The sequence below is a fragment of the Phoxinus phoxinus genome (genome assembly GCF_949152265.1).
Source record: "Phoxinus phoxinus genome assembly, chromosome: 12".
NCBI classification, from domain to species: domain Eukaryota; kingdom Metazoa; phylum Chordata; class Actinopteri; order Cypriniformes; family Leuciscidae; genus Phoxinus; species Phoxinus phoxinus.
In genome coordinates this window covers 4,983,605-4,996,697 of record NC_136887.1, presented here as the reverse complement: position 1 = coordinate 4,996,697, position 13,093 = coordinate 4,983,605, and positions in this window count along the sequence as shown.

The following is a 13,093-nucleotide window of genomic DNA, read 5'->3' as shown; positions in this document are numbered from 1 at the left end:
TGTGTGTTTACCTGTGTCAGCTGTGTTGTGTGTTTACCTGTGTCCGCTGTGTTGTGTGTTTACCTGTGTCCGCTGTGTTGTGTGTTTCCCTGTGTCCGCTGTGTTGTGTGTTTCCCTGTGTCAGCTGTGTTGTGTGTTTACCTGTGTCAGCTGTGTTGTGTGTTTACCTGTGTCCGCTGTGTTGTGTGTTTACCTGTGTCCGCTGTGTTGTGTGTTTACCTGTGTCAGCTGTGTTGTGTGTTTACCTGCTGTGTCCGCTGTGTTGTGTGTTTACCTGTGTCAGCTGTGTTGTGTGTTTACCTGTGTCCGCTGTGTTGTGTGTTTACCTGTGTCAGCTGTGTTGTGTGTTTACCTGTGTCAGCTGTGTTGTGTGTTTACCTGTGTCCGCTGTGTTGTGTGTTTCCCTGTGTCCGCTGTGTTGTGTGTTTACCTGTGTCCGCTGTGTTGTGTGTTTACCTGTGTCCGCTGTGTTGTGTGTTTACCTGTGTCAGCTGTGTTGTGTGTTTACCTGCTGTGTCCGCTGTGTTGTGTGTTTACCTGTGTCAGCTGTGTTGTGTGTTTACCTGTGTCCGCTGTGTTGTGTGTTTACCTGTGTCCGCTGTGTTGTGTGTTTACCTGTGTCCGCTGTGTTGTGTGTTTACCTGTGTCCGCTGTGTTGTCGATGCCTCGAGAGAAAAGAAAGTGCAGAGCGCTGAAAGCACCAGTGACTGAAGGATTGCCGTAAAGCAGTATCTCTGGTCGTACGATGTGTATGACGTCATTGACATTTTGAAAGACTTTTTAAAGCAAATAAGTGACTCTAAAAAATCTAACACCCAGCAATGTGTAATTTCTTTGCATCTCCTTTCGAATACAACATTCAAATTACTAGACAAAAAATTATATCTTGAGAAAAGTGGATTTTGAGGGGTATAGCTCCATAGACCTCCATTCATTCTGCACTCGTCCTGTGAGCGCCCTCATGTGGAGCCAGAGTGGAACTGCAACCAGTCAGAAGCCGGAAGTGTAGTGAGAGTGAACCTTCTCCCCTTATTAGACATTCTCTGGTCCTACTGTCTATGGGTGAGTCACGTGACGGTACAACACAGGAGAGAGAGGGAGGAGAGCAGTGTCGAGCACGAGCAGCACTCTTGAGAGCTTGCTCTGCTCTGTGACAGCAGCAGCATTTTGACAAACACGGCCAGGTCGCAAAACGAGAGAAACTGAAACTTAAGTATCGATATTTTCACGTTGGTATCGATATAATCGATATTAGTATCGATCTGCCCACCTCTACCGTCTTCGCTGATGCGCTCATCTGTTGACATTTCCGAATCCGCACTCTAATGTGCTCACACCAAACATGACAACAAGCTTGTTTCGACTTCATGCAGCTCTGCGCAGACCAAACGGCGGCTGACTTGAAGCAGAGCATTCCGGTTAGAAATGTTGTCTGACTTGATACAGCGCCGACGCAACATGACTGTGACGTATGCCATCAAAGTACTGCGAGAGCATTTCGAGAGTAGCCAGAGAATTCAGGAGCGGCTGCACAAGCTCTGATGACGACACAGCTGTTCCACGATTGGCCGGATTCACGTGTGTTTCGGGTTTATTTTCACACCTTTAGTTCCACTAAAGCTCACAAATCAGTTTTTTATAACAGTAAACACTCTTTTCATGTTATATTGTCATGTTTATCAAAATAAAACTGATTAAAAAACGTCGACTCTTCATTGATTGTAGCAATGCTTATGGTGAACTTTATTCTTGTTCAAAGAGACGCTGTATGAAGCAGTACATAAAGTATTGAATGAAAATGTCTCTGAAACATCTGTGAGCCACGTGAGCGGTTACTACAGGAATCAGAAAGTGTCTGACTTCACGTCTCCGTTTGCAGCTCCTACCCGCCTGCACACGGCAACTCTCGCCGTTCGTTTACATCCAGCCGTAGCCGATGTCGAACAAGTTAAGTCAAGTCATTTATATAGCGCTTTTAACAATGTAGATTGTGAATGTTTCAAAGCAGCTTTACAGAGATAAACATAATTTAAGGTAACAGAGATTGTTTTGGCTTCATAGCAGTTCTTGAATAATGTTATTTTTCAGTTAAAGTTAGTTTTGATTGATTCACTTCCGTCGAAATGATAATTTGTTATTAAATTAGGGGCTGCTAAGACGACACCAGTCTCTCTAAACAGACTTTAAACGCTGATGGCGTTCACATGCGCATTAAGAATTAATTATATAGTTATGTGCGTTTGAATATATGTGCGCAGGTTTGTAATTCTCTACAAACCATGCCTAAACAAACTACTTGTCTTGCCTATACATTTTAATACAGAATTTTATTTTATAACTTCGGGGTAGGTACGAGAACCGAATTTTCCCACAACGCTTTATCTGTAGAGTGGTAAAAGAATCCTTCCCAGGGGAGAGGCTAGTTGGCACTTCAGCACTGCGTTGTCCTCGGGTCCAGGCAAAGGTCCTTCGTCAGATCTGGATACGGCCTGGATCCGGCAGGCTGCGGGAAAACCTCGGGATGAACAAAGACACTAAAATTAGCGTAGATGCCATTCTTCTTATGATGTAACGAGTACATCAGGAATTAAGGGAAGTGTTCCCAGTTCCGGCTGACCTAATCTATGCAGCCTAACATTGAGTTATAGAAGTCTATAATGCATTATGTGAATGCTAGGTCAAAGAGATGTGTCTTTAATCTAGCTTTGAACTGAAAGAGTGTGTCTGCCTCCCGGACAATGGTAGGAAGACTGTTCCAAAGTTTTGGTGCTAAATAGGAAAAGGATCTCCCGCCAGCAGTCGATTTTGATATTCTAGGTATTATTAACTGGCCGTAATTTTGAGATCGCAATAGACGTGAAGGACTATAATGCGTTAAGAGCTCGCTCAAGTACTGCGGAGCTGAACCATTTAGTGCTTTGTAAGTAATCAGCAATATTTTTAAATGTATATGTAACCTTTGGCTAAATTATTAACCCCGACTACACCACCTAGGTAGCCTCCCAACCTAGGAAAGTAAATAAAACAAATTCCACAAAAAGAAAATTATACCAAATGAATTACAACAATAGGAAGGACCCTGCTGGTTCGGTTTGCATCAAAGACAGAGACGTGACTTGCAAAAGTACAGTATTTATTTATCACAGGAAAATCATTCAATTAAAAAAACATCTAAAATGGTCTCATTTACAGTTTACCAATTAAATACCCACATTAATCAAGAGACCACAATTAGCTCGCTTTCACGGAAAGGACAACCCACACAGCAAACCTGTGAGTAAACAATATTTAAATCATGTGACCCAAAAGAAAGCAAATACCAAAAGAAAGCAAATACACTCCCCCCTTCTGTTAAGCTTCACTATTGCAGTTCTTGCGGTGGTAAAATGGGGGCAACTGACAATTAGATTTATAAAAAGTAAACAAGAAAACAAGAGTAAGAAATTACATAAACGGACACAATGATATTTCACTTTAAGTATAGGCTACTGGCAATTAGATTTACAAAGCAAACAATCAAAACAAGAAAACAAAAGAAAAAGAAAATTACAGTCACAATGACACTTCCTCATTAAAACTAATATTTAAGATCGTTCGAGCTGCTCTAAATAGACCCAGCTACCAGCATAGTAATTGGATATAGCTCCCAGAGCGCAATAGCAAAACCTTTCATATACGAGCAGAGCTCGCAACAAGCTCGGTCGGAACCGTATTTCCAAACAGCAACGTCCGCGTTGGTTGTGCGAACCGGACAGTGATAGTATTAAAAGAGAACAGCAGCTAGCGCTCCTGGGCCGCACCTATAATAAAAACATGAATAGGCTACATTATTTTCAATCGAGTAACCCCTCCCCAAAGAAGAAACCGATCATAATGTTTCTTACCTCATCGGGGAATTAAGTTAAGGTGAACGTTATACTCCCTGCGCTTGCCACTTCACACACACACCTTCCTGATGACAAACATGGGCTATATTAAGATCATAATAATCTACGACTGAAAAGGGCAATAAAGCAACCAACTCACCAGAAGATACAAAGCAAACTACACCGATATCCTATTACTGGGCACCACACAGAGAGGAATCACAATGCTTCATTTTGACAGGCTTTTTATCATGCCACTAGAACCTAACGCACCATCTATAATTGTGCCGCACAGGTGTTCTCACTATCAGGCTGCAGTTCAACGCTAGTGGGCGTGTCTTGCCAATTAAAATACACGCAACCATTAAGAGTTACCCCTTTCCAATCAACCAAAACAAACACTCCAGATTATCAACCCGTCACATTCAGATTGTTTAATAGGCAGCCAATGCAGTGTTGACAGAACCGGGCTAATATGATCATACTTCCTGGTTCTGGAAAGAACTCGAGCTGCTGCGTTTTGAACAGTGTTGGGCAAAGTTACTTTTAAAAAAAAATGCATTACAATATTGCGTTACTCCCTTAAAAAGTAACTAATTGCATTACTTAGTTACTTTTTTAGAAAAGTAATGCGTTACGTTAGTTTTGCGTGTAATGCATTTCCCCCAACACTGGTTTTGAACTAGCTGTAGTTTGTTTGTTAAGCGTGCAGGGCAACCACCCAGAAGAGCATTACAATAATCTAGCCTTGAGGTCATGAACTCATTAACTAATTGTTCCGCATTTGTCAATGAGAGCATATGGCGTAATTTAGATATATTTTTAAGATGGAAAAATTCAGTTTTACAGATACTAGACACGTGACTTTCAAATGAAAGATTGGTATCAAAGAGCACACCCAGGTTCCTAACCGACAACGAAGACTTAACAGAGCAACCTTCAAGTGTTAGACAGTATTCTAGGTTATTACGCGTGGAAGTCTTTCGTCCAATAATTAGAATCTCTGTTTTTTCAGAATTTAGTTGTAGGAAATTACTAGTCATCCAATTTTTTATATCAGCTATGCATTCCGTTAATTTTGTGAATTGGTAAGTTTCGTTTTTGAAGAAATATGCAGCTGAGCATCATTGGTATAACAGTGAAAGCTAATTCCATGTTTCCTAATGATATCTCCTAATGGTAGCATGTACAGAGTGAACAGCAGCGGTCCTAGTACTGAGCCTTGTGGTACGCCATACTGAACGTGTGATCGATAAGACTCTTCATTTACTGCTACAAACTGATAACGGTCAGATTAATATGATTTAAACCATGCTAGTGCAATTCCACTAATGCCAACATAATGTTCAGGATGTTGTGGTCAATGGTGTCAAATGCAGCACTAAGATCAAGTAATACTAATAGAGAGATACAACCACGATCAGATGATAAGAGCAAATCATTTGTGACTCTAATGAGAGCTGTCTCGGTACTATGGTACGGTCTAAATCTGAACTGAAAATCCTCGCAGATATCCTTTCTTTCTAGAAAGGAACACAGTTGTGAGGATTGTTGTGGAAATTATCAATATTATAACCTGGATGAAGGAGACAAAGTCTATTCTCAAAAGATTAAACAAAGTATTTTATTTCATGCATGAAATAAGACGTTCCCACACAGACAGCGTCTGATATGAGAAGGCCCATGGCATTCTCACACAGAGAGCATCTGACATGAGAAGGCAAAGGTCAGTCCCCTTTGCCAAGATTATATACCCCCAACATATCCTGAGTGGGCTGCATCTGTCAAAAGATTTGTCTTGTTTACCTTAAAAGGAAACGTCTGTGTTCAAGATCTCTTCTAACATAAATTCTATCTAGACAGACCAATACCATGCCTGCTAAAAAGTCCCCGCTCTTAGCTACTGCTCTTTTTCACACATCTTGCCTATCTTTCAAAGCTGCGCACATATTTTTCACACTTGGAGTACAAAAGGTTACTTGGAGTACACATAGTCTTTTGCTACTTAGTTTTTTCTATAACCCAGAACATATTGTTCCTGCAAGCTTGTTCTAACTTATGCATTTATTAAAAGCTTGGTTACATATTTTAATATTGTGCTTTAGCTTAGGCTATATGATTATATTTCTTTAAATGCTTATGAGTAAATAAAGGTTCAACGTTAATACAAGTTGTATGTATCCAGAAGTAAAAGAACACATCTATTTGTAAAATTTCCATTACAGGATACTGCTTTTTCTAATATATTTGACAGAAAAGGCAGATTCGAGATCGGCCTGTAATTGACAAATTTTGTAGGATCAAGTTGTGTTTTTTAACAAGCGGTTTAATCATAGCCAGCTTAATGGTTTTTGGTACTTATCCTAGAGACAAATATGAATTAATGACATTAAGAAGAGGATCTATGACATCTGGAAGCATCTCTTTCAGTAGCTTAGTCGTAATAGGGTCTAACATACATGTTGTGGATTTAGATGAATTAACGAGTTTGCAAAATTCTTCCTCTCCTATAGCAACATATGAATAAAAAAATTCCTCAGGGAGACTACAATGCGATACTGTATTAGACGGTTGCATAGTTATAATTTTTTTCCTGATATTATCAATCTTATGTTTATTTTCTTCTAATATGGTTGAAAAATAAGCAGATCTAGCAGCTTTTAAAGCCTATCTGTAAGCAATCGAGCTCTCCTTCCCGAAATACCTCTAGTTCTTCTAAGCTACCTGGGATGCTGAGATGATTAAACTGATTAGGAAGATTATGATAAAGCAATCTTTAGTGGCAGAAGTGATCGGTCTAACATATTTATAACACGGAGTCGGCTTTGCAGCCTTGGCTAAATGTAATTTACATGAGACTAGATAATGATCTGAGATGTCATCGCTCTGCTGCAGTATTTCAACGGCATCAACATCTATTCCATGTGATAGTATTAGATCTAGAGTATGATTACAGCAATGAGTCGGTCCTGACACGTGTTGTCTAACTCCAATTGAGTTTACAATGTCTTTAAATGCCAATCCCAATGCATCTTTTTCATTATCTATGTGTATATTAAAATCACCAACAATTTGTACTTTATCTGCAGCCAATACTAATTCTGACAGAAAGTCCGCAAATTCTTTGATAAAGTCTGTATGGTGCCCTGGTGGCCTGTATACAGTAGCCCAGCCTGTTCTCACGCAAATGCGTCTCTATAGCACGCAGTGTGTTTATCGTGCAATTTATACGCGAAAATGAGTTTTTACGTGGATATGATACGCAGTTTTGCGCGTGCATATGATACGCACTTAATTGCGTGATATACACACGCACCCCACACCACTAATCCTACCCAAGCGTATAATACACACGCACCCTACCCCACCCTAAACCCAACCATGTGCTATCCATGCGTATACTATGCACGTAAAAACTCATTTTCGCGTATATATTACACGATAAACACACTGCGTGCTATATAGACGCATTTGGTGAGATCGGGTTGAGTAGCCAGTAGAATTCTCAAACGTGATTTATCGTTTACTCTATATATTTTTACATTAAGCACCAACACTTCAAAAGAAGTATATTTAAAACTAGATTTCTTAGTGGTTTTGAAAATATTACTATAAATTACAGCAACACCTCCTTCTTTGCCTTTCAGACGAGGTTCATGTTTATAACTGTAATTGTCAAGTTCACGCGCGTGATCATAGGTAACTAAACCTATGCGCGTGAACTCGACAATCGACTACTTTGGACTTCGACCGAAAACGGGGTGTAAATACAGGTATTTGCGCTGGCTGAAATAACTCATTTTTATTCATATCTTTCACATCTACTGCAGTGAGATTCACTCGTGTTCACTCTGAAGGAATCATCTAACATGGCTGGGCACTTGTAATGACATATCAAAGATGTAAAGAGGCTAAAAGCAGGTTTAAAACGTGCCCCATTGAAGTCAACAGGGTGCAAATTTTAAAAAGAGGATAACACAGTGTAGGCAACACCGATTTTTGTCGTTGTTCTCTGTATTGACATCACTCCAAATTTACAAAAAATTGAGCTCAATGTTAAAATTGACCGGAGTTCTCCTTTAAGATACTGCATTGGATGCCACTAACTTAGTGAACTCTGTACATTGTTTGGTTCTGGCTATAGAGCCCGTGCAGCAGGGCAACTGGGTGACTGTGAGACGCTGTAGTCACGGAACAAAACACTGCTCTTCTGTTCCAATTACCATAACAAATAAATTCTCTCCACTCAGTGAAACACCCACTGAGAATCCTGTTGAATGTGCCCTCAGCCAGCGAGGCGTCAGTGTTGAACATGGTGCTGCCTTTGTAGTTAGTTGTTGTATTCCCTGCCAAAACTCTGTGCGGATCGTTGTCTGCTAGGTGGTCCTCCACCCTCCTCTTATACGCCTCCTTTGCCACTTTGATACCCCTCTTCAGGTCAGCTCTAGCAGAGCAGTATTGTTCTTTATCCCCTGATCTGAAGGCGATGTTACGTTTTCTGAAGAGTCTCTTGACTTCTCTCGTCATCCAGGCTTTCTCATTGGGATATGTCTTGATGCAACGTTTGACCGTGACATTGCCCATACAGAAAGTTATGTAATCCAGTACACCCTCTGTGTCACCATCTAAGTCGCTTTGAAAGAACAGGTCCCATTTAGTGTGTTGGAAGCAGTCCTGGAGCTGGGATAGGGCGGTGTCAGGCAAGGTTTTAATAGTCCTTCTACTTGGCTGTATAGCCCTCCTGACAGGGATGTATGCTGGGACAAGAAGTAGTTGTATGTGATCTGACTGGCCCAGGAGAGGGAGAGGAGCAGTTCTGTATGCTTTCTTGATGTTAGAGTAAACATGGTCAAGTGTGTTTTCCCTCTAGTAGCACAATCGACATGCTGGAAAAAGCTGGGGAGTACAGTCTTTAAGGATGCCTTATTAGTCCCCTGCTATAACATGTATTCCCTCTGGGTGATCGCGCTGCAGTTTGTTTGCTATGGTTAGCAGGAGAGCCAAACCTGTGACAACGTTAGCATCGTGGGTTATGTACACTGTAAAGAGATTGCTGTAAATTTTACAGTAACTTACTGGCAGCTGGATGCAGTGGCGATTCTAGGGGGTGGCCTGGGGTGGCCAGGGCCACCCCTGAAAGCTCATTGGCCACCCCTGTGGCCACCCCAGATCTGATAGGTAGTTGCATGTTCGTCAACACAACAAGAGATGCTGTCAATGATGACAGCTGATCAACTGATTTAGGGCCAGTACAATGTTCAAAAGTTACTTTTTAAAGAAGCACCTTAATCCTTAAAATATTTTTGGTCTGTTGGCATAGGGGTGGAACGGTACTTGTATTCGTATTGAACCGAAACGGTTCGGTGCATGAATTTACACGGAGAATACATGGTATAAAAAATAAATAAAACTCGCGTGCAAATTAATGAATGTAATGCTGCGGAACTACTGCTAGATACGCGGGTTATTTGTGGAAATCTAATCTGTAGCCCCGCCTTAAGATAGGTTTGTTTATACTTTCGCCTGCCTCCGCAGCGCGAGCCTCCGATGACTGCGCGCGCCTCCCCAAATGGACGAGGCATTTACTTCGCGCTCGCCGGTGTACTATTCTTTGAAACCACAGGGTGTGACTCGGTGTTCTCTAAACCACCAGGAATCAGCGGCGAGAAGTAGTAAGGTATTCGTGAATGTTTATTTAAGTACAACACTTTAGTAGACCAAAACCACACAACAAAAGAGTTGTGTAAAGCAGTAAACCAGATTATTCCGTCCGTGACATTAGAGAGAAAAAATGGATATGAGAACGTAACCTACAACTAAATTAACGTTACATATTTTCTAAACATTTTTATTTAGTTTTGTGAACCTTTTTATAAAACATGGCCATTTATTTTTATTTAAAGGGCTTATGTCTGCTATTGTAGGCTCATTTTGTTAATGTAAGTGTGACCGGTCTTCATTTAGCTCTGCGTTGTGTTGTGTTTGTAGATGAATGAGACCGGGCAACAGGAATTACTCAGGCCAGATTTTATTCTGCATGAATAAAAAGAAAGATGAGAAGCTCGAGTCTGTGGCCTTCTCTCACAATTAGGCCTCTCATCAGTCGCATTTACCGCGAACTCAACACATTTTACACCTTTAACATCTTTATAATCATGTATTTAAGTTTCTCATATATTCAAATCGTGTTTGTTCAACAGATTTCATAAAAACAATAAGGCATTTTACATAAGCTCAAAACAATATTAACAAAAGCTTGAAAGAAAACATACCTGCATGAATAAAAAGAAAGATGAGAACAAGCTCGAGTCTGTGGCCTTCTCTCACAATTAGGCCTGTCAGTGAAAGGCACTATTTTAGCCAACAAAGCTTGCACACTCATGCTAAATGAATTCTTTCCGAAAATACATGTTATAAGTCGATCACATCATTCACACAAACTGCATACATTTTTGAATAAGATTAAAGTGCATTTTAGAACAAAATTACATGTTGTATTACAATAAACAAAACTCATATAAAACTTTTCAGACGGAGCTTCAACACACTCACCTCTCTTCAGTCGCATTTACCGCGAACTGAAGGAGGGCAACCGGAACCGGAACATTTGTTGACTTAAAGGAACCACGCACCATATTTAACAAAACTGAAAAATGACCATGTAATTATAAAAACATGACATCTCAAATAAAATAAATCAATATTAAAATAATAAATGTCCAGAATACAAAATAATTATGTAAATATAAAATAATTGATAATATCAAAGGGGGAGATTTTGTGTGAAATTAATAAATTAATATAACACCTGTTACATAAGCAACTCATTTAGACGCAAGGTTAGGATTAGGCAATCAGCACATAAATAAGAGATGCTGTATTTTCAGTTTTATGGCTGATTGTCTTATTTTGTTTACAAGTTAATGTTAACTAACTTAATGTGGGGTACTTATTGTTTACTGTTTACATATTACTTTACACACTTCAGGCTGTTGCAGCTGCTCATGGGACTGTATGACACAGGTGGTACAGACTGAGACATGCACAATAAAATAAAAATGCCTTCTGCATTTTTGTTTTGCTTTTCCCTCCATTGTACCGAATTCATACCGAACCGTGACTTCTGTGTACCATTCCACCAGTTGGCATCATTGGACTTTAAGTCTTGTCTTGTGGTCTTATGGCCTATGTGAAAGCATTTTGTAGCAGGAGAATGAGCAAAAAGCAAGAACTAGCTACCTCTATTGCACTTTGTTACTATTATTAGAATCCTCTATTGTTCATGCGAGTTTCAAGGTTTACATAACATTACTTTATAGATATGGCCACCCCACACTAGCTTTGTGTCCCATCTTGGCCACAAAAGTAAAAATGTCCTGGATACGCCACTGGCTGGATGCCAGTAGGTTACTGTAAAATGTTTACAGTATTACTACTGTATTTTCACTTACAGTATACTGTACCGCTTACTGTACTTGAATTTACAGTATTATTACCGTATTGTCATACAGTATTAATATTGAGTATTTAAATGATTAAAACAATATTCAAATATGATTTTTTTTTATGTTTACCCCCCCCCCATATTTTCCCATAATCCTTTACCCCCCACCCCACAACTGAGGGGTTCAGGCTGGACCTTTCCAGATTTCCATCTGATCTGTGCCTTTGGTGTTTGGTGCCATCAGGGTTGATTTTCAGAATGTACCTGCAAGCACAAGGAGAAAAAAAAAAACATTAATTTCAGACCGGTGTTGTCAGAATTTGTCCTAACTAGGGGTGGGCGATATGGAAAAAATATCATATCACGATTTTTTCAGGAAAAATCACGATTCACGATTTTATCACGATTCTATTTCATGTTGCTTTTTACGACTATTTTGCAAATTACTGAGCCGCAATACAGGAAAACTTATATCCACATTTAAAAAATATAGCCTAGGTAACAAAACATAAAAGGGAAGAAAAAAAATTACAGACTATGTCAAAGTACGTTTTCGAGCATATTTTAATCAAGTTATCTGTTATCATATTTACGGAAGTCACAGTGCAATTGTGCAAAGTAAGAACATTCAACAGGACTTGCATTACAATCAAAGACTTCTCATCACAAAATGAACATTGTTTTTAAAAAAAAAATCTAACATGGCAACAGCTGTAACAGACCCTGAGCAAAACCCATGTCAGCTTTTTTTCTTTTTTTGAGGTTGCATCTAGCATGAAAAATATAGATAAGCAAGCTTACATTTTGGAACTTGTTTTTGCTGCATCTGTTTGTTTATTTTAAAAAGGTTAAATAAAAATGTTTAAATAAAAAATATTAACTTGGTCTAGTTATAAATGTAAGTACAGTACAGACTATATTTATGGTATAGCTAGCATACATCCCCAAATAAATATCTGTTTCAAAATGTAAAGCACAACACTATAAATAGCTTAATAAAGAAAAGTCAAATACAAAATTTAAACTACCTTTTATAATCTCTTAAGTATTTTTTTCAAAGTGCAATGTGATTCAGAACAGAACCAAAACAATCAACCAAAGGTGCAAACTTCTGAATCCTTCCTGACTCTTTTAAACTAGCAGCTTTAGAACAAATTTTTCACATTCGTATGTATCCTAAGAACGTAAAGTATGACTGATCCCAATCACAATTTTTTAGAGAGGAAAACCAGTTGATTGACTTTATCTGGCTTGAGAGTTGCCCTTGGCATGTGACAATATTGCCACCAGTGCTAAAAGCTCTTTCTGAGTGAGCACTTGTTGCTGGAATGCACAAGTACTTTCTAGCAAGTTGGCTAACTCTTGGAAAGTTTGCCTCATGGACTTTCCACCATTCCAAGGGATTCACCTCACTTTCTGCATTCGGTGTGGACAAGTATCCCCTCAATTCCCCCTCTATTGCCTCTTTTAGAGAGAAGGAAGATGATCCTGGAACTGCTGTACTTGCACCACCTGAGGTTTTCAAAAAGCTGGCAAGTGATTTCTTTACTTTCTTCTGCGGCGTTTGTTCTGCGTCAGGGCACTGTGATGTTGAGGCAGATGTAGGCTGTTGAACCGATGCTGGATACTGTACGGTCAGCAAAGACTCCAGCTCAGATACAGCTCTGGCTTGTATTCCCTCTAACTTGTCTCTGTCAATGTATTGGGTTTTGAACCTGGGATCAACAAGCAAAGCCATATCCAACAGGTCATCAGTGGTGGGATCCTGATATTTGTCAGTGAG